The sequence below is a fragment of the Sus scrofa genome, chromosome 4, assembly GCF_000003025.6.
Source record: "Sus scrofa isolate TJ Tabasco breed Duroc chromosome 4, Sscrofa11.1, whole genome shotgun sequence".
Taxonomy (NCBI): domain Eukaryota; kingdom Metazoa; phylum Chordata; class Mammalia; order Artiodactyla; family Suidae; genus Sus; species Sus scrofa.
In genome coordinates, this window is record NC_010446.5 from 74653882 (window position 1) to 74675083 (window position 21202).

Below are 21202 nucleotides of genomic sequence, written 5' to 3' on the forward strand. Positions count from 1 at the left end.
ATCAAACCCATATCCTCATGGATATTAGTTGGGTTCTTAACCCACTGAGCCACAACGAGAACACTATTTGTAGTTTCAATTGTAGATTTTCTACTCTGTCCTGGGACCAAGCCTGAATTCAGGCATCCTGTGATCTTTCTGGTGAGACTGGAGCAATATACACTTTTGTTGAGGATCAAATTATGTAAACAATGTTAAACTTCAGGCGTTACCATCGAATTACACAATCAGAAACTGGGATAGTGGGAATTCTCTCGTGGTGCAGCATGTTAAGGATCCAGTGTTGTCACTGCAGCGGCTCGGGTTGCTGCTGTGGCAAGAGTTCGATCCCTGGCCCAGGAACTTCCACATGCAGAGAGTGTTGCTGCTGCAAAAAGAACTTGGTATGCTCTAGGGAGAAAATTGCCTAATTCTTCTGCTCCCAAAGAGAAGTAAATGGATTCGTGGGAATAGTCCTGCTGTTCTGTGTCCTCTTTCCCAAGTTCTATCAGAGATCCTCCTCCTGTCACTGAGGCAGGGTGACTCACTCTGAATGCCACTGAAGCAGTGGCAAAGTCCTCCACAATCTGTCTTCATTAACATCCCTGCTGGACTTTCATGCAAACACGTTCTTGAAAAGTGTTGGTGAATACATTAGTGTTGTTGAATGAAAAGAAAAGTAAGATGTGATGGGCTAGAAAATAACTAAAAGTAGTAGGAATACAGAAGAATTCCTTTCCTCTCAAGTGTTAGATACAGGGCCTGAGCACCATTTAAATAGAACAATACATCTGGCAAATGTTCCAGCTTTCTGCTTCAGCCTCTCTCCTGGGAATAATCCAAACATGTGGCCTGGGACTCCAGCGCCGATACGTACCACTGCCTCCTGGCTGGTGACACAGATCTGCAGCGTCAAGGAAGCGGGTACCAGGAGGGACACACCGTGGTGAGCCCCCAGATGCCATGGGCCGTGTCAAACCTGGGTGTCTTGCTGGCTGGTGACTGAAAGCCACCGTGATTAAATTATAGTGTGGTGGAATACCATCGAGGAACTAATTCTTGAAACACGGAAAATATTAGATTTTGGAGGAAGTCAGTTTCTCTAGATTGGAAATCAATACGGCTCTAATTGATACTATACCGTGGTTTACTTGGACTAAATACTCATTCTAGTCATGACTATTTGGGGCTTAAAATGAAATGATCATTTGATGAAAAGGTTAGAAAGATGGTTAGAGATTTCCCTGCCAGTCGGGGAGTAACAACTGCTGGCACAGGTTTATACGCAATTAATTTACCCTTTAAACGAGGTTAAGCTGGTGTGATTAGGGATAAAGGGACCCCCCAAGGTCATGAACAAGCAGAGTGCTCAGTGGAGCTGGCCAGGCGTGAATGGCCAGGACTCTGCTGACTGATGGCATCAACAGCATGTGGGTTTGATTTGTCCAGGGATCAGAACACGAGATCTGCTTGTGGTAAAATGGCTGAACAGACCTAGGATATAAAACAAGTTTTATTGTAAGGACAGGTGTTATGGGTTGAATCACATCTTTCCAAAATTCCTACATGGAAGTCCTCCCCCGAGGACCTCAGAAAGGGATCTGATTTGGAAAGAGAGTTATTGCAGATGTAACACGTTAAGATGAGCTGATAGAGAGGTGGCAGGGGGGTCCTAACCCAATATGACTGGTGCCCTCATAACAGGGGAGATTTGGACATAAATGCACGCATGGGGAAAACAGCCCGTGAAGGTGAAGGCAGAGATCAAGGAACTCCCCGAACGGCCACCAGACCACTGGCAGCTGGGAGAGAGGGACAGAATAGGGGATGAGCCCTGACGCCTTGCCCTGACTTCCAGCCTCCAGAACTGCGAGCAGTAAGTTTCCGTTGTTTAAGCCTCTCGGCTTGAGGAACTATGTTAAGCAGCCCTAGGAAACCAGTTCCATCCATGAAATGTGCTCCATTGAGAACAAAGTCACAACGTAACAACCACCCGAAGGGGACGCCCCACCCTCCAAGGGAATCAGAATCTCCTGGGAATAAGCCCCAAGGCCCCTGGAGGGGACCAATGACGGTCCTTTTCAAAGTAACGGAGGACGCTCCAGCTTAAGTCTAAGAGGTGCCGTTTCAGTACTTGCAGCCCGCGAGTGTGCTGAGATTACACAGAACCAGGAGAAGAGTCCAAACTCCTGGAGTTCCAAAAGGTTTTCCTAGAATCCAAATTACAAGAGAAAGGAAAGGGACAAGGGACAGAGAGGGGACCGGGAGAAGCTGAGCCAGACAGCACTGCTAGAGCACTCTGCAGAGGCAGAGGAGGCAGGGACAGAGCCGCAAAGCAGGACAAGGACACCAGCCAAAAGGGCCTGGCTTTCGAGCACTGAGTAATCAGGTAGCAGAAGAGAGCGCAAAGGGGGTGAGAGAAATCCACAAACATTTTTTAAATGAAAATAAGCAGGTGAAACACACAGCCTTCATCAGCCCTCCCACGTGTAACACCATATGCTACGTGATAGGAAAAAAACACGTATTAAGAAATGTTATAGAAAATACATACTTTCCTCAGAGTTTCAAAAATATATTTAAATACCAAATGTTACTCATGTTTAAATTTTTAAACTTATTAAGTGTTCATTTAAAAAACTGTATAGTGCAGGGAACTATATTCAATATCTTGTAATAATCTATAATGGGAAAGGGATCCGAAAATGAATATATATAAACTGAACATATATAAATATATATAAACGAATATATATAAACTGAATTACTTTGCTGCACAGTTGAAATTAACACAACACTGTGAATCAACTATGCTTCAAAAAAAGCCCTCTTTTTAAATATTTAAGTATATCACAATTAACTACTATATAACCTTGAACATTTTTGTATATTATTTTAGATGTTAATCCCAGTTTAAACTAAGAAACTTGCAGGAATATAGACACTGAGCACAAATCGAGAATCCACGGGGAGGAGTGAGCTCCTGTCTGGGTGGGGACAGTGGGTGTGTCTCCATAAGGACACTGAGATTTAAAAGACATAAACAGACCATAAACAGCAAAGTACTGTTAAATAAAATTATGGTCTCCCAGATGAATCTAAAGCCAAGCCCAAAGTGATGACATGGAAGAGGAAGACTCGGGTGGCAGCCAGAGACCCTGCGTGTCCAAGCAGGGGTTACTCTGCTTATGTGAAGTGTGATTCTCAACAATATCACACATGATCCTACTCAGAGGAGTGGAGGCTATTTGTAATGGGAAATGCATGCTTTTCTTTCAAGAGTTATAACCATTCAAAAGCCAGATATTAATCTTAAATATGTTTTTAAAAAGACTAGTAGAGAGTTAATGTTCCTGGAACTAGCCTGAAGGGCTCAGGAACTAGTCAGTGCGTTTCCATGGTAACAGACGGCTTCTCCAGGGAGGGATCAATTCACACATTCCTAAGACCCAGGGAACACTAGGAAAGAAGAGCAAGCTGCATTTTGGGTTTTCAGGGTCACAATCGACGGGTGATTTTTGGTAGAGTTTTTATTTTTAGGAGATTGGCATTAATGCTCAGAAGTTGCCTAAGCTTCCATTTTTCTTCTCCAGTGTGTGGTGGACATGGGGTGTGTGCTGTGAGGGGGGCTGGAGGGGTGACAAAGTCACCTGCAGATGTCCCTCTGGGTCCCCTGCTGATTGAGTCTCCACCCCGAGTCCCAAGGGACAGGATGGAGGAAGCCGGAATGCTGGATGTTTGCAACAGCCTCGAGTAGACCAAGCCCCAGGGTGGCCACTGTCCAGAAGCTGGACAGCACGGCCACCAGCTCAGTAACTGAATCGTGACGAATGACCAGGTGGTCACAAGAGGGAGCTGGCAGAACGTGTAGATGAGGGCGGCTTCCTCCCCGACTGGAAACAGGTACAGCGATGCTCGGTGACCTGACCTTGACCGTCACAGATCCCTAGGGATGCTGCTGGAGGAAACGCTCCCACGCCGGTTTGCCTCACAGGTGATTCTGGCTGGAGAGGTGAGGGTGAAAATGCCCCACTCTTTGTCTTACAGAGGTCACTTCTGGGGTGGCACTGCTCTGCCTGTTACGGACACCGTGCGGTCACCAAAGGGCAGCAGTTACTGTGAGGACCACACCTGTAGTCAAGGACCCAAGTGGAAAGCAGTCCCATGGGGATGGCACTTGGTGCCTCAGTTTCTTCATGGTACAAGGATCTGGACCACGTTATGAGGACTGAGAGAGAAAATCCAGGTGAATGCTTCAAAGGGGACACAGTATCTAATAAATGCCAGTTAGCAAGGGTCTAATAAATGCCATTGCTAAAACTATACTGTTAATATTATTAGTATAGTTAATATTAAACATTAGGTAGTGTTTTCTGCTAGGCCTTGTGCAGAAAAACTCAAGTTAATCTTTTTAAAGGATGAAAGGAAAACACCAATATTCTTTAAGTGCATACACATACTTTAGCCTTTATTTTGAATGCAGCTAGCTAACTGGTGGTCTGTTGTGCAATCTTGCTAACGGGTGAAACATTTGAGAAGGACGGAATCACACTTCAGATGTAACAAAGAACAAAATCTTCTAAAAGATGCCATCACAGACAAAAATACATTTTTTGTTTGTTTGTTTGTTTTCTTTCCCTTTTCTAGGGCCGGGGTCCAATCGGAGCTGCAGCCACTGGCCTACACCACAGCCACAGCAACACAGATCTGAGCCCTGTCTGCGACCTACACCACGGATCACGGCAACACCGGATCTTTAATCCACTGAGCAAGGCCAGGGATCAAACCGGCAACCTCATGGTTCCTAGTCAGATTTGCTAACCACTGGGCCATGATGGGAACTCCAAAATACATTTTTGAAGTAGAAATTAATTTCAATGGTATTTTACTTCCATGAAACGCTTTCTTTCGAAAGATGATATTCTGAGCTAAAAATAAGTAAGGGCCATGTGAGCTTCTAAAATGAGTAACTTTAACCGAGAAGTAAAATTTATTGGCGTCCATATTTACACCTATTTCTGAAATTCTCTGTCATTTCACTGTGCTGTTAGGATGGTCATGGTGTTGCCCCCACTGAGTGTCTTTGCAAATTGTCGTAATTATTTTGGTCCTTATTTTGGTCATAATCCATTTATCAGACCAAATAGAATACTTACAAAGTAAAATCATGCGTACTGATTAAAAAAAAAAAAAAAGACCAGAGAAAGCTATGTACTTCTTTTTCCTTGTCTTTTAGGGCTGCACCTGCGGCATGTGGAAGTTCCCAGGTTAGGGGTCAGATCGGAGCTTCAGCTGCCAGCATATACCACAGCCTCAGCAATGCCAGATCCGAGCTGCATCTGTGACCTACACCACAGCTCACAGCAACACCGGATTCTTACTTAACCCGCTGATCGAAGTCAGGGATGGATACTAGTCAGGTTCATTACTGCTGAGCCACAAGGGGAACTCCGAAAGCTACATACTTTGAGTGGTAGAAGGTAATGACTTTGAGTTCAGATTCTATTATGCTTTTCGTGGAAAGCATAAAAGCAAATCGAATCATAAAACACAATGACTGTGAGTCGGAGGTGTTTTAAGCGCTACAGCAGAAGGAGGCACTGGTCAAATATAAGCATTAAACAGCTAGTCAGATCCCCAGTGTGAAAGGTGAGGCTGGGAGAGATGGCTAATTTTCTCAGAACTGTGGAAACTGCAGCGTAGCCCCAATGGCCTTCACGTGAGGGAACGCTTTATGATCCCTGTCCACTGACGTCCACAGCTTCAGGGGGTGATGCAAGAAAGAGGCAATGGATGACGGGCAGTGTGAAGACCACAGTGTTGATGGGAAATAAAAGCACTCGTCTGTGAAGGTTTTATTTCAGCTCGTCTCTGCCCATTGTTCGACCATTTGATGGTCATCCTAAAACTTTGAAGCTTTACTGCGGAGTTTTCAGCCCTGCTGAAGGATATTCATGGCACTAAGCTCTGCTCCTGTCAAAGGCAGTATTTACTTCCATGAGAAGATAAAACTGCTGTACCGGGGGGAACGTCTCAGATTTACAAGGGATCATATTTACAAGCAGAGGTAGGTGCGCGGGTTCACCTTGGGAGCCTCTGATCAAAAACCTGGGGGAAGGCTGAAAACTGTCCTTGATGGTTTGGAGACAAAATATCACTTCCCCTTGGCATGCAATCACAATTCCTGAACGCCCTCCTTTCACGCCACAGATGGGGCTCCAGCAAGGATGAGGGCATAACTCTGGACTGGCGTCCACATTTCCCAGAACTTCCACATAAATTCTGGGGCATGCAATCCCCTGAGACTCATAAACCCTTCCAAAGTTTGGGAAAAGGGAGAAATACACCTTGGTTTATAAAACCAAGCGTTCATATTCACAGTATTCCATGAAAAGAAGCATATGCGACAATCTTTGGGTAGAAGTACTCAAATTTCTTCCAAGGATAAAGAGAACACAGCACATTATGGGAAGAAAGAGGAGTATTTCCTTGAATTCAGAATTTGACTGTGAAGGCTGGAGAATTCTGTCTGGAAATGTCATTTTATTCTAGAAGCTTTAAACTAGATATATCACTTGAAAATATCATCTGTGCCCAGATGGCACTAGGAACACAGCAAGACAGGAAAATAATGAAGACAGCCTCGGAGTGACTGGGAAGGTGAGGGAATTCAGGGTTTTGGCCAGATTCACTGAATATACGCATACATGCGGTAAAATGAGTTTTAATGGGAAAACTGAAAGTTTCAATTATCCTTTAAAAATAATTATGAAGTTATTTGTAAGCCTAGCATACCATAACAGGTGTAAAGCAAAGACCTATTTTATATTCTGTGCATGTCTTTTATTTCTTTTTTTATTTTTTACGGCTGTATCTATGGCATATGGAAGTTCCCAGGCCAGGGGTCGAATTGGAACTGCAGCTACGCTGGATCTGAGCTGCATCTGTGACTTACGACGGAATTTGTAGCAATGCTGAATCCTTAACCCACTGAGTGAGGCCAGGGATCAAACCTGCCTCCTCATGGATACTAGTTGGATTCTTAACCCACTGAGCCACAATGAGAACTCTTATGCTCTGTGCATTTCTTAAAATGGATGCCCTAATATGATTTACTTTTGCATTTAATTAGCAAGCAGTGACAGGGCTGCTCCTAGAAGCCAGGTGCTGTTCTGACCAGGAGGGATACAGAAATCTGTGCTGCAGCTGAGATGACAGATGAGAGTGAAGTGACACCATCTGAAGGGAAAGGGTCTGCTTCAGGCAGAGATGAAGGCACAGGAGCCATGGGGGAGGCGTGGGCGGGACTAACTCTCAGACCCAAGGAAGAAAGGAAGCCATCCCGAAGAAAGGATGGACGTCTGAGTGGACCCCTGCAGCTGAGTGCCAGGTGCAGGAGCAGTACACGCCCAAGGCCAAGGGCAGAGAGCACCTGGCATTCACAAGGGTTTGTGGGCCCTTTCATGACCCTACAGTGAAACCTTGTGAGGGAGGAAGAGAGCAGGAGAGGCAGACAGACCGCTGCAGGGAATCTTTTTTTTTTTTTTTTTTGTCTTTTTGCTATTTCTTGGGCCGCTCCCGCGGCATATGGAGGTTCCCAGGCTAGGGGTTGAATCAGAGCTGTAGCCGCTGGCCTACGCCAGAGCCACAGCAACACGGGATCTGAGCCGCATCTGCAACCTACACCGCAGCTCATGGCAACGCCGGATCGTTAACCCACTGAGCAAGGGCAGGGACCGAACCCGCAACCTCATGGTTCCTAGTCGGATTCGTTAACCACTGCGCCACGACGGGAACTCCCTGCAGGGAATCTTTAATCCAAGTGATGGAGCCTGAACCTGACCTGGAAAGTGATGGCAGCCAGTGAATGCTGGTGAGCAGGGAGCGACCTGATGCTTCAAGTCCAGCCGGCGCTGTCTGGCATGTGCAGAGCAGACCCCAGTAGGAGAGGAGGGCGGCAGAGCCCCAGGAGGGAGGGACCGGCTTGGGACGGGGTGTCCGGTCCTGAGATGCGGGAATGGACTCTCCCTTTGAGGAAAGTCTCCTGGCTTCATCTCATGGGTACATTTTTGGGCAGCTGCAGAGTATTTGTGTAAGCCAAATCATTTTTCCATTGACAGCTGACTCTGGTTTATATTAATTTCACTGGTTTTTTAAAAACTGGCATTGGAGTTCCCGTCGTGGTGCAGTGGTTAACGAATCCGACTAGGAACCATGAGGTTGTGGGTTCGGTCCCTGCCCTTGCTCAGTGGGTTAACGATCTGGCGTCGCCGTGAGCTGTGGTGTAGGTTGCAGATGCGGCTCGGATCCTGTGTTGCTGTGGCTCTGGCGCAGGCCGGTGGCTACAGCTCTGATTAGACCCCTAGCCTGGGAACCTCCATATGCCGCGGAAGCGGCGCAAAGAAATGGCAAAAAGACAAAAAAAACAAAAAAACCAAAAAACTGGCATTGTCTCCTGGAGGTCAGGGCTTAGGCTGGATGAGAACCTTGGAGTTCCGTTCGTCTTTGAAGCACGTTTTAGCTGCAGAAACTTGCCCTCACATAAAGGTCATGGGAACATCGATGTGTAAAACGGCAGATCCAGAGGGTCAGGGCTGGAGCAGAGCCTCGAACCTCGACGCCCCCCAACAAGGACACCCCCAGTACTTGCAGAGAAAGAGCCTAAAAGTCACCGACGAAGACGAGGTCATTCATTCTACTATTGGGCTCAGGAGGTGCTGGTCCCGGCAGAGGTCTCGATGTGGAACCGGGATGTGGCAAGAGTTAGAAGGGCTGTGTCCGGGCTTTCCGGTGTGAGCCTTGCAACTTTGCAAAGTCCTGTCTCCCAGGCGTCTGCTGCCTTGTCTGCAAAGCTGAGATAAGAATTCCCCACCCTCAAGGCTGGTGAAGTGAAGGCCCTATGTAAACTGTGTGTCTGTACCCAAAAAGCAAATTGCTGCTGCTGATCAGCAGCCTGAAATCCAAGGGCTGGGAACCAAGTCCGTGACCTGAACTGCGGGCGGGAAGGGGACCCGTCAGGGCCCCAGCTGAGGATGGGGTGACGGACAGCCCTGGCCTCCTCAGGGCCACCTTCTGATAAACCTGCCTGAAGGGGATCCTGTGGTTCAGAGAAACTTTCAGTAAATCCAATTCACCCAAAGAATAGGGTATCTAAGTAGGGAAGAAAAAAAAATTACTTCCGAAGTCTGAGAAACACCAGCACACCAGATGGTCACTTGGGCAGATCTGCACCCAGCCGGACAGACAAAGCCAGGCTCGAATCACACCCTGGGAAGCCCACCGGCCATGAAATGCACTCTTAGGGCTTCACCTGCCCTTACTGACCAGGAAGGAGATGGGACACTAAAGCTGGAGTGCTTTATACATCACAGCAACAGCGCACGAGCTGAGAATCAGGAGAAGCGCTCTCGACGAGGTACCCTCAGAAGCACGTGACCATCCTACTTACAAACGAGCCAAGTGCCAATAAAGTGGCTACTTACCAGTTTAAAATTTAAGAACACTTTACATGGCACTTCAGAACCAGGCTTCAGTAGTCTTAAGAGTAAGAGAGCGATCGGATGCAAATGTCTAATTATCAAAAAGTGCTTTGAAACAGAGTTGTAGTTAAGATGAATAAGATTCACTGCAAGACAGGCCTTTTGTCAAGTATCATTACTAAGGTACAATGAGAAACCCTAAAATGCTGCAGATTTGGCATAAAATGTCTTCTTAATTTCCTGTCTCTTAATGGGAGATTTTAAGTCACCGGTTTATGAGGTTTTCCTTCATCGTACTGAGCACCTGTTATCGGAATGCTTAGTGACCAAAGGATGCTAAGAGTCAGAGAGGGGTGCTCTCCCTGAGGCTCCAAATGAGGCAGCTGACTCCGAGAGGCCTCACACTTGTGGAGGCCCCCTTGGACGGGCTGAAGTTTCAGCTGCAAAGTGAGCCCCATACACAGCTGACGGACACCAACACCGTGTGCGCAAACTGGTGGTGCTCAAGGAATGCAGCAAGGGATAAAGAGCTCCACAAAAGCAGATTGCAGCACATTACATAACAGGGACAGGTGCCCAGCTGCTGGCCTTGTTAACCCCCACACTGCCATGTCCTGTTGCCACAGATGCTGCTGCCACACTTGTAAAACAGCAGAGGAGAAGCCGATGACTGTCCTTTCCAGGCACAGGGCATCCTTCAGTCCCATTAAAGCCTCAAACTGTCCTTAGGCCTCTACCGTTTGTGAGATTCTGTGCTGGATTCAAAAGACACAGACGCAAGACATAATTCCCACCCTCACATTGCTGACAGTCTACTAGAAACGGGCAGAAGCAACTTCCTGTGACACAAGCCACAGTGTGATAAGTGCCTTTAGGTCCTGAGAGAATGAAAAAAAGTACCTGAGAGCCTCAGAGCCAAAGGGGACTATGAGTGCACAGAATGTAAATTCCGAATAAATGCAGGTTTGGGGATAAGAAAAGTCTCCAACAGGAGAGGGAGTCTGAACTGGGCCTCATGAGCCAGTGGGATGTGGATCCAGGTTCTGCTTGGGCTTCTTGCTGTCAGTGGGTCTGTTTCACCCTCCAGAGAAGGTGCTGCTATTTTCCTTCTGACTGTGTCTCCACATGTCTATTTCAATGTCACTCTACTATGGACACTTAAGCACTGACAACAGAGAGTTCTCGTGGCAGTGCAGGGATAACAAACCCTACCAGTATCCGTGAGGATGCAGGTTCGATCCCCGGCCTTGCTCAGTGGGTTAAGGATCCAGCGTTGCCGTAAGCTGGGGTGTAGGTGGCTCAGATCTGGCGTTGCTGTGGCTTTGGTGTAGGCCGGCAGCTGTAGCTCCGATTCAACCCCTAGCCTGGGAACTTCCATATGCTGGGCAGGTGCAGCCCTAAAAAGCAAAAAAACAAAAAAAACAAAACACTGACAGTAGCCTTCCATTCTGTGTTCTCACATAAAATTGTTATTTTCATGGAGGGCCTCCTGGGTTGGTAAACAGCTTCCTCCCTCTCCCAGAAGTTCATCAGTGCACGGAACTCTGCTGATACCCCAAATGACCTGCCATCTCCTCCAGGACTGGGCCAGCCTGCGTGCTCCCAGTGCACCATGGGGTGTCCAGGTGGCTCCATGTGGTCCCCCTTGTTTATTCGTCCTCGCAAACAATTGACAGCCTGAGGATTCTTGGCATGATGGGAAACATGTTAAATCAACTTAACAGGTGATGGGAGAATTACAGAAATGCTCAAAGCAAAGAATACAATACTTTCAAGATAACTTATAAATACAGAATTGGGAAGAAATGTGTGAATGTGTTGAATGAATGAATGGTGAAAATTCTTGGATTTTACTTGAAAAGCCTTTTTTTTTTTTTTTTTTTTTTAAAGCAAAAGGTAACTTTTGCAATGGGCCCCAAACTTTGGGAGACAGGAATTGAGAAGGATTTCCAGGCAAGGAAGAGCTCGTATGCTGACGAGGAAGGTGTGGGAAGAACAGCAGGAGAGAAGGGGAGACTGGCTTTGGGTGGGGGCGGCGGCAGCCCCGCCGAGGGGCGGCTTTAACTGCCAAGCTCTGAAGTTACGTTTGTTCTATAGGTAACGGAGAAGAGCGGGCTTGAGAGCGGGGGAAACACACTGAACATAATGCTTGTAAAAGAAATTTCTGCTTACTGAGGGAACTGCTCTGAGAGCAAAGTCGAAGGGAGGCTGACTAGCAGATGGTGGAGTCAGGAGTGGAGCTGTTTGGTGACAAAGAAATGGCAATGCCATGCATGGAACACAAGGCAGGTGCGCAAGGCTCGACACCTGAGCCGGCTTGCGGGGTAGAGAACCAGGAGCCCCGCCACAGGGAATCCTCCCAGGGCAGAGGAAGGTCCTTCTACAGATGGTCATGCCCAATGCTGCCCCCTCTGACCGAGGACGCTGCTGAGCTCAGCGCTCAGTGGCTCCTACAGACAGTCTAATAAAGGCAAAAGATCAACATTTCAGGACATGACTGGCCACGGCTATGTGCCCCCATGAGAGTCAGTTTGTCCAAACACCACCTGAAGACCAAGTGTGGAGAAAGTGGCTTCTCCCCCTTTGCTGAACAGGAGGAATTTCCCCAAGAAGAAAAGCCGATCAGGAGGATCGTCAGGTTTTCTGTTACATCTCTGAACACAGGTAAGTAACAAAATACCAGAATTGAATACTTAACATACTTTCACCCTAGGCTTCTTCGTTATGTTCGGGCTGCTGTAACAAAACACCGCAGGCCGGGCGGCTTATGAACAACAGGCATCTATTCCCCACAGTTCTGGAGGCTGCACGTCCCAGAGAACACGGTGCCAGCTTGCTGTGTTCTGGTGAGGGCTCCCTTGCGGGTTTCACACTCCCACCGTGTCCCCACACAGTGCAGGAGGCAAGGGGTCTCCCTGGATCCACTTTCGTAAGGGCACTAACCCATTGGGGAGGGCCCCACCCTCAGGACTTCAGCCCATCCCGGCCATCCCGAAGGCCCTACCTCCTGATATCATCACACTGGGCACCAGGAGTTCAACGTGCGAATGTGTGTGGGGGGGGCACACACAGTGAGAGACCACAGCATGGGGCTCTGGAAGAGAGACCATCGCAGAGAGGACACTCCTGTGCTCAGGAGGTGTGTGGCCCTGAGCAGCCAGGTGTGTGTCCAAACTTTGCAGAGTATTCAGAATGCACTAGGCTTTCTCAATCTGCACAGGGATGGAGCGACACTTAACAGGTTGGAGCATGAGCCTGAAGGTCTAATCAATGTAGGTGTCCTCCTTGTCTCTAGTGCCCGTGCTCTTACAGTCTCTACTTCACTCTTTGACTTTTTGTCTCTTCCTTTCTGCTATTAAAGGAAGACTTTCCCTGGTTTCTAGAGAATCATTCTAATATTCCACCTGATGCCTGTGTTCCCTGCAACATTCCTGTCCCCCCTCTTCCCATTGCTCCATTTATGACCCCACCATGGTAAAGAAGGTCTGGGGTCTGACAGGAGAGCTGGGGTGGACCTGGGTTTGGCACCCAGCAAGCATCTATCACATGGCTGCCCTTTGCATGAGGTGGCCCTCACTGATGCTTGGACCCTCGTCTAAACCGCAAAGACTCTACACCCTCTCTGTAGGCACAGGACACCTGCAGCCCTGGGCTCCCGGGGCAAGGTGTCCACAGACAATGGCCTTCACTTTCCTGTTGGATTTTGTAGAAAAGCAATGCCTACATTGTCAATGAACTGACTTATAGTGCAATAGCCATTAGCAATGAGCAGCAACAGACTGCATGCACACATAGTAACCTACAGAATTTGTTCTTTCATTTGATTTTAAAAGACAGCATTTAAAAAAAAAGATAGCATTTTAAATATGCCAAACAACTTAACTGGCAATTTGATAGTTTAAATTATAATCAGTGGTGGCCTCTCTCACATAGAGATTCTCTTCATAATACATGTGTGTTAAATGCTCACAGACTGAATCTGTGTATCGGGGTATTTACTTTAGAGAGGGGACTATCCCTTCGTCTATTCTTCTAGAAGCCTATTCGACTTTTGTGAACAAGGAGGCTAAAGCGACTGACATCTCAGTTGTCCCCCCACTCCGCCCTCCACAGCTTTTTTTAAAAGGCAGCGAGCAAGCTCAGGGGCCTGGCTCTGTCACACTGAGCGGCGGGTCTCCTTGGTGGCTGGCTCTCCCCAGTCCCGGGAGACCTGCTCAAGGTCAGCCAAGCCGGCTCCAAGGAGCCACCCCTGACGGACCTGGAGCAACCCGAGCTCTGAGTCACTCACTTGGCAAAGAGCTGATGTGGGAAAAGGCAGAAGTCAGAGAGGCTGGCGTGAACGGCAGATGGGTCATGGGCGAGGAACAGATCACTCGCTATGAGGGACCAGCTTTAGCAAAGAGAAGACATGAGATGGGAGAAAAGGCGCTGGGGAGCACTGGCAGGGACATGGGGTCAGGACCGTTCAACACACACGCAAATGAGCAGAGGAGCTTTTGCTCCCAGTAATTTCAAGCCCTCAGCAGTCACAGTAAAGGAACAAACCTCCATCCCAGAGAGCTTTTGAGAAAGGCAACTTTCCAGGAGAAACTGACTTTATCAATGACTTAAGTTTGATTAAGATAACAAACAACTAAAAACAAGGGGGACATTATATCTTACTTCCTGAAATTTCGATCACACGAATAAAGCAGAGAGACGGGTGGCTCTGTTCTTCAAAAGGTGACTTATATATACATTACACAGGAGGGTTCAGGTTCGAGGCCACAAAAACTCAAAGGGTTGACCAGAAGAACATTGTGTGGTCATTTTATGCCTTCATTTTCTTTTTGAGTTTCCTTAAAGAAGGGAGCGCTTTAAAAAAAAAAGAGGACCCATCTTGCACCCTAAAAACATAATACTCAAATGCACATACTGAGGAGCTGTGAAAAATGTTAATGGCAATAATAATAATACGTATTCTTCATAAGGCGACATCTATCATTTATAAACTCAGAAAAGAACAAGGTGTGAAGGAACTTTAAATGTGAAAATAGCCTTAAACAACTGAAAACATCTGGATCATAAGACAAAACCGTGCTATTCACAACAATCCTCAGAGCACTTTTTTTTTTTTTGGTTTCTGTCCTATTTATGGAAAACTGATAGGAAAACAATTTAAAGTACCTTGCCCACAACAACCTGGCAGTATTTAAGAATTAGATCTGGGGGCCCAGATTTCGAGCTACAACCCAGGGGACATTGTGTTAATGAGTGACATGCCCGAATTCTTTCTAATCTTCCCGGAGCAGGACCTGGCTACATAATAGTACTGACAAAGCTCGAGATGATGCCTGTGAAGGTAACTCACCATCTTCTCAGGTGGTTCTTCCAGGGCAGTGGAGCGGGGGCGGGGGGGGGGAGGGCCTGGTCCGGGGGTCCTCCACTTCTCCATGTCAACGCTGTCCCAGACACTTCCTGCGGCTGTGTCATGGGACCTTGCCCAATTCCGTGGTGGCGTGTTTGTATTCTTATTTGCATATGGAAGACTGAGGCTCAGAGAGGTCAGGGCCATTGGCAGGTTAGCAAGCAGCGGACCTGAAGTTGCACTGTGTCTACTCAACCCCCCCAGTTCTTTCCCAGCCACCAGCACCGCCAATTCCCCTGCTGTCAGGAGCCAGCTGGGTGGGCACAGCCGTCCCACAGCTGGGGAAGGGAGGGAGGGGCAGGGAGGGGTCCCGGGACTCATGACAAGAACCAAGAGGCCCCCGATTTCTAGGGCCTTTTTAAGTACTTCAAAGTCCCATGTTCCAGAAAAGCCCTCACTTGTGGGCGAACCCGGATGGGTAGGCTCCTAGAAGGAGCAGAGCAGGAAAGAGAGGCCCCATGGGAAACAAGGCGCATTCAATCCACCTGGGCGCAGGTGCAGTTCCACCACCTGGGGACCAGGGGTGGGAGATCTGAGTTCCCCCGGCCAACAGGAACCCAAGGCTTTCATCTCAGAGCTTCTCCCATGTGGTAAGGTAACACAGTGATAAGCCTGATGGACTGCAGGGTGCATCACTGACACGTGCGGCTGGCTTTTTCTTTAATCTCTCTCTTTGCAGAATTCCACCAGGCACAGGCCGAGTCTTCCTTGTCAGCCTAAGGTGGATGCTAAAGCTCCTGGAGCAATACCACCCCCCCAGCACAGTCTTGCCTGATGCAATAACAGGCCAACATAACATGCCCAGCATGCCATCCAGGGCTGGGCCGTTACACAGCGATGTGAGAAAAGAGGCCGGAGGAAGACACAATCAAGTTGCAGCGTGTGGTCACAGCACGTGGAGGGGGCACCAAGGCTAGGACTTGGTGACCTCCCAAAGGCTGTTGTGACCACTCACCAGGTCCCTGCAGGCATGAGTTAATTCAATTTCCTGAACATTCCCAACCTCCTCCCTCAGCGACACGGAGCTCTCAGCACCCTGTCAGAGAGGAGGGGCCATCTGGACCTTGACCACCATCCATCCATCCACTTCCTCAGCTTCTTCGTGCGAAGATGGGTCCCGCTATGGGATGTTTCCGGGCTCACCATCAAGAAGGAATCTGGGAGAGGCATGGAGGAGGGACAGAGCACCCAGCAATGCCCTTGAGGGACACACTCCTTCCCGTGTCCCCTGGCTGTCCTCCAACACCTGCCCCACCCTCTCAGTCTGCCCCTTGGCTGGCATTTAAGTCCTGCCCTCTCAACATGACCTCTCCTGGGAGGCCATCCTGCAAAGATCTCTGTGTCCAAAACTCCTCGGGCACTAGCTGCTGGCCACCGCTCCCCCCAGCAGGCCTCCCAGGAAACACCAGCTCATGCCCCAGGCATCGACAGGGCGCTTCCAGCTGGAACGTACAAACGTTCATTTTCTTACAATGTCTTCAAGTCTATGCATTTCTAAATACTACACAGGGGGATTACTAGTGAATACTACACAGCCCGTAAAAAAACAACAAATCAGAGTTCCCGTCGTGGCTCAGTGGAAATGAATCTGACTAGCATCCTTGAGGATGCAGGTTCGATCCCTGGCCTTGCTCAGTGGCTTAAGGATCCGGCGTTGCTGTGAGTTGTGGTGTAGGTCGCAGACTCGGCTTGGATCTGGTGTGGCTGTGGCTGCGGCTGCGGCGTAGGCCAGCGAGTAGAGCTCTGATTTGAACCCTAGCCTGGGAACCTCATATGCTTTGGGTGCGGCCCTAAAAAGACAAAAAAAAAAAAAAAACCCCAAAACCCCAAAAAACGGCAACTCCTAGGAGAGACATAGAGAACACATCAAGGAAAGCTTTGGGGGAGTAAGTCATTGGTACTATTATTTTGGTCCTACAGAACCTGAAGAGTGGGATTTTATTTATTTATTTATTTGCCAGATAGCAAAATATCTGAAACCTCAGCCTCCTTGTCTTGGTGTCATAATGACACAGGTTTTCAGAGAGAATCGATACCTTCTGCTCAGAACGGATCAACGCAAAGCAATCCAAACCCACTTACTTGAGAGAGGAACAAGTGCTGTACACACGGCAGGCCCAAGTCACAGGGAACTCTTCCTCTTTTAAAGTACTCTCTGCTGCAGGAAATCTCTAAAGGTAGAGGGAGAAAAGGATTGCTATTGCTTTTTTATTTGATAAAAGTAGTCAGACTATTAAACATATACCACAGACAATGATCATTCTTTTTAAAAACTGGTCAATAAATTAAAAAAAAAACATAATACACACAGAAGTAAACCAACAGCTATTCGTTTTTACACACATATTTCATTAAGGGGCTAAATGTTTTGACTGTTTTCGAAGGAGACACTTAACCACAGACAGTGACGATAAAGACAGAAGAATGTCAACACCACGTTGGGAGCAGTCACACAAACCGAGCTGGACGGTACGTCACCTCCTCTGCAGCACTGCCACTCTGCAGGATGGAGTTGGGGGCTACGGAGGGTGTGACAGGTGAGGGTCCCAGAGGGCCTTGGGGTTTGTCTGGAACAGCCCCACTTAAGACGAGGGCACAGAAGCCCACTCAGGAGAAGGGCTGGGCACAGAGCGGCCACCAGGGGAAGCCTTCACCTGCACTGCAACCTGCCGCGCCGGGAGCAGTCCTTCCTGCCTCTGCTTATTCTCAAGTATGGACTGAGAACATCCTCTTTTTTGCTTTCTTCTTTTTAGGGCCGCACCTGTGGCATATGGAAGTTCCCAGGCTAGGGGCCGAACTGGAGCTGCCACCAAGGGCCTACGCCACAGCCACAGCCACGTGGGATCCAAGCTGCCTCTGTGATCTACACCACAGCTCCCGGCAATGTGGGACCCTTAACCCACTGCACGGAGCCAGGGATCGAACTGGCATCCTCATGGATACTAGTTGGGTTCTTGACCTGCTGAGCCACAACGGGAACTCCCTGACTTAAATAAATAAAAGAGTCAGCTGCATAAATAAAAGAGTCGACAGGCATCTATCTAAGAGCAAGGATAATTCCTGGCAATGCAAGCAGTTCCAAGAGCAATCCCTAAATTCCTTAAAAGTACCACCATAATGAAGGTATGCTGTGATTCCTTCAAGATGCATTTTTAAATCACTGGAAAGACTTTAAAAATGTTTTCCCATCCCATGTGAGGTAAATCTATTGAAATAAAAATAGTTCCATGCGACAACTGAGTGTGTGTTCTGAGAAGGGTTAGGAGGAGGAAAGGACACAGCAGTTTCTCTTCGTGACATTTACTACAGATCACAAATCAAATAAGATGACAAAGGAGACAGTCAGCATAAGACACGACCCAGGCCTGTGGCTCAGAGTGACTTCCTGGACATTAAGAGCTGTGCATGTGTCGCAAGAAAGTTCTGGATCAGACGCCACTGCCTCGGCCCCCTTCTATGCTGGTCACCCTCTTCAGTATCCCCAAGCCCAGTGCCTCCTTTCTGCTCCCTGCACCCTGTTACCACTGACACCAACTGTCCCTCTCCCGCAATCTACTGCTTCCTGCAGGGAGGGCAATGCTGTCTTCTCAGCACAGACGCCAGCATGTGAAAGGTGCCCGGCATTCTAGAATAAAATCATGAGAGAAAAACCAAACACATTTGGAGGAGGTCTAATATCTTCCTAGACATTTTTCTAGCCCAGGCAGGTTTGGAAGGGTAACCCTGAAATACTTATTGATTGCCCACAACAGGCCTCCCTCAGTGCCTTTGACATCATAGACACCCAGGTGGCCAGCCAGAAAGTCACCTGCAGGTGCCACCCTGCAACTCTTCACCCTACGACCTGGACTGCCTGCTGCTCCTCCTCCCTGGTCTGACTCTCAGGCCCTGCTCAGCCCCGGTGCTTTAGGGCCTGCCACAGTCCTCATGGAATGACTTTTCATTTTTCAACAGATTATCACTTTTCCTGCTGTGAAAGGCCCTAGAAGAAAACGCTAGAAAGTATCACTTATGGCAGATAACGTTTTGTTTTTCATCTTGGCCGTGCCTGTGGCATGTGGAAGTTCCTCAGCCAGGGATCGAACCTGCGCCATGGCAGCGACCCAAGCCACTGCAGGGACAATGCCAGACCCTTAACCTGCTGTGCCGTAAGAGAACTCCCAGATAATGTTTTCATACTCTAGTTCATGCTAATAGACCTATTTTTGATTGGTCAGAAACGTCATTCATCAATAATTATGCAATTAAAGGATAAGAGAGAACAAGAGATTAAAGTATGCAAGAAATTTATTTTTACTTTCTCATCTCAGAAATAGACTCCCCTTCATGCGGTTAAAAGGAAAGTGAAGATGTGAATCATCTGAAGATGAAACTGCAGATTTTGTTACTTTGCAAAAACATTAACATTTTATTGAGAGCTATCAGAAAAATCTTGCCTTGGTATAAGTTAAAAGGCCCTTCGGGACATCACAGTAAATTACTACACAATCATCACACACGGTTATGTTTACATTTACATTTTTAAGAAGTTCCTTCCAGACACAGAGTCTCAAGATGCAACCTCGACAATCAACCTGAGCAGAACTACTTCCCGTGGCTCCCATCACGCGGAGTCTAACGGGGACCCTTCGGGAGGGAGGGTCACACTGTTTGAGTTTGACAATAATTCACTTTTAAGGCAGCCGGCTTCTTAGAAGGCTGGAAGACCAAGATAATTTAGGAAGTATTGCACGAGACGAAGAAAGGAAGAGGGAGCGGCAACTACGTGATTTCATCCATTCCTCCTTCCCCAAGTCAGGGTCCAAAGAAAAGTGGCCACAGTGGGTATTTTCCACATCCCCATGGGAGCACGGAGCCCGGGGCACGTCAGGAAGAGAATGCAGAGGCCACAGGGGTCTGGGCAGGTGAGGAATTCGCCACCGCTATGATGCTACCAGGTGAAATGAGACCTGGGCGTGGTAGTCTGCTCACATGGGCCGGGGGCAGGAGGAAGTACGTCGTTGTCCCCCGCCCAGAGCAACCCTCTCGTGCCCTCTTCCCCAGCCAAGGCATCTCTAAACCAAGCCCCCAGGTTACAATGAACCACAGTTCAACTTTCTTATGACCAATGATGCCCGACCACAATAAATGACAAACTTTCACAAGATTCCTTGTCCTTATCTCCAAACTACATCTGGGAGAAACAGGACACCCCAGGGAGGGGACTTGTGGGGGGGGGGAATGAGGAGGACGCAGTTTGCACTCTGAAGTTTTCCTTTACTGGAGAAGACACAGAACCCCCTTAACCAGATTATAGTTTCAAGTCAAAGCAGTTATGTTAACCGCATTCTTCAATGGCAACGTCTGGCTTTTCAGGAGCGGGGACATGATTCCTGACGGCTCTCAGATATCAGCAAGGCTCGCCACGGATCGCAGACGCATGGTGGCAGCCAGCCAGCCGTGTGACTGGTGACTCAATACACAAGTTTCCGTGGTCTCCACCGTCTGATACGGGAGGGATACCCGTTTTCAGGTCTGAGGGCTAAAAGGTGGCCAGGAGCTCTCCCCGAATTAAATGGAACTCCAGGGGGCAGGTACCCTGCAAAGCAAAAGCTCGTGCTGCATTTGTCTGTGTTTCTTAAGGCTCAGCCTGGGCCATTTAAATATTTTCCCTTCAGAATACAGCATCTTCATCACAGGATTTAAGATGATTTGCTGTCTGATTTGGAAAACAACCCAGGCGACCATTAGCAGAAACTGTACAGTGTTGCCAAACATTAGTCCAAGTGCTAAGAACCCCACCTTCCTGATTTCAACTCCCCCAAAACAACGTCCCTGTTAAACAAAGCCTGTGTCAGAAATTCTCTTTGGCACAGGCCAAACATACACCTTGGAGTGCTTCTGGCAGAACAGGATAGGCTCTAACATTCTGTACGTGAGAAGGGCTTCGTGAAAACTACAGAAGGGGAAACAAAGAGAGCCTCCAAAATGAAGGCTGCACATATCTTTGAGGAAACAATAGGCATTACTTCTGCCGAGACCCTGCGTTGACACCAGGAGGGCCACCGCTCTGTCCTAATTAAAGTGTGCTTCTTGCAGCTCTCCTCCATGGATCATTATCCCGGGGAGTCCGGACCCCACGCAAACAAAGTCAACCAGGCACTGAAACACATCTCCAAAGACACCTCCACGGATGCAACATCGGGCTTTGCAAACAGCAGAGAACCAATAAGAGTCACTCCCTGGCACATGCACTCTGGAACCCAGGTACAAACAATATTCCTGCATGCAGAGGGAGGCTGCTTACCAGCCCAGCCTTCTCCAGGAGCACGCATTTTTCAGATGGAACGCTGGGGTA

General features: G+C 48.2%; 1 protein-coding gene across 4 annotated transcripts in view; it reads right to left on the reverse strand.

Annotated features, from left to right (window-relative positions):
- Positions 1-21202, reverse strand: part of FAM110B (family with sequence similarity 110 member B) — a 134536-nt gene that overhangs the window by 42429 nt on the left and 70905 nt on the right. For 3 of the 4 annotated variants that reach the window (XM_001925806.5, XM_021089349.1, XM_005655361.3), the window contains one exon: positions 16948-17036. The exons of the other annotated variant lie outside the window; for it this stretch is intronic. The gene's annotated coding sequence lies outside the window, so the exon portion shown is untranslated. The remainder of the gene's footprint in view (positions 1-16947; positions 17037-21202) is intronic. 4 annotated transcript variants of the gene reach the window in all.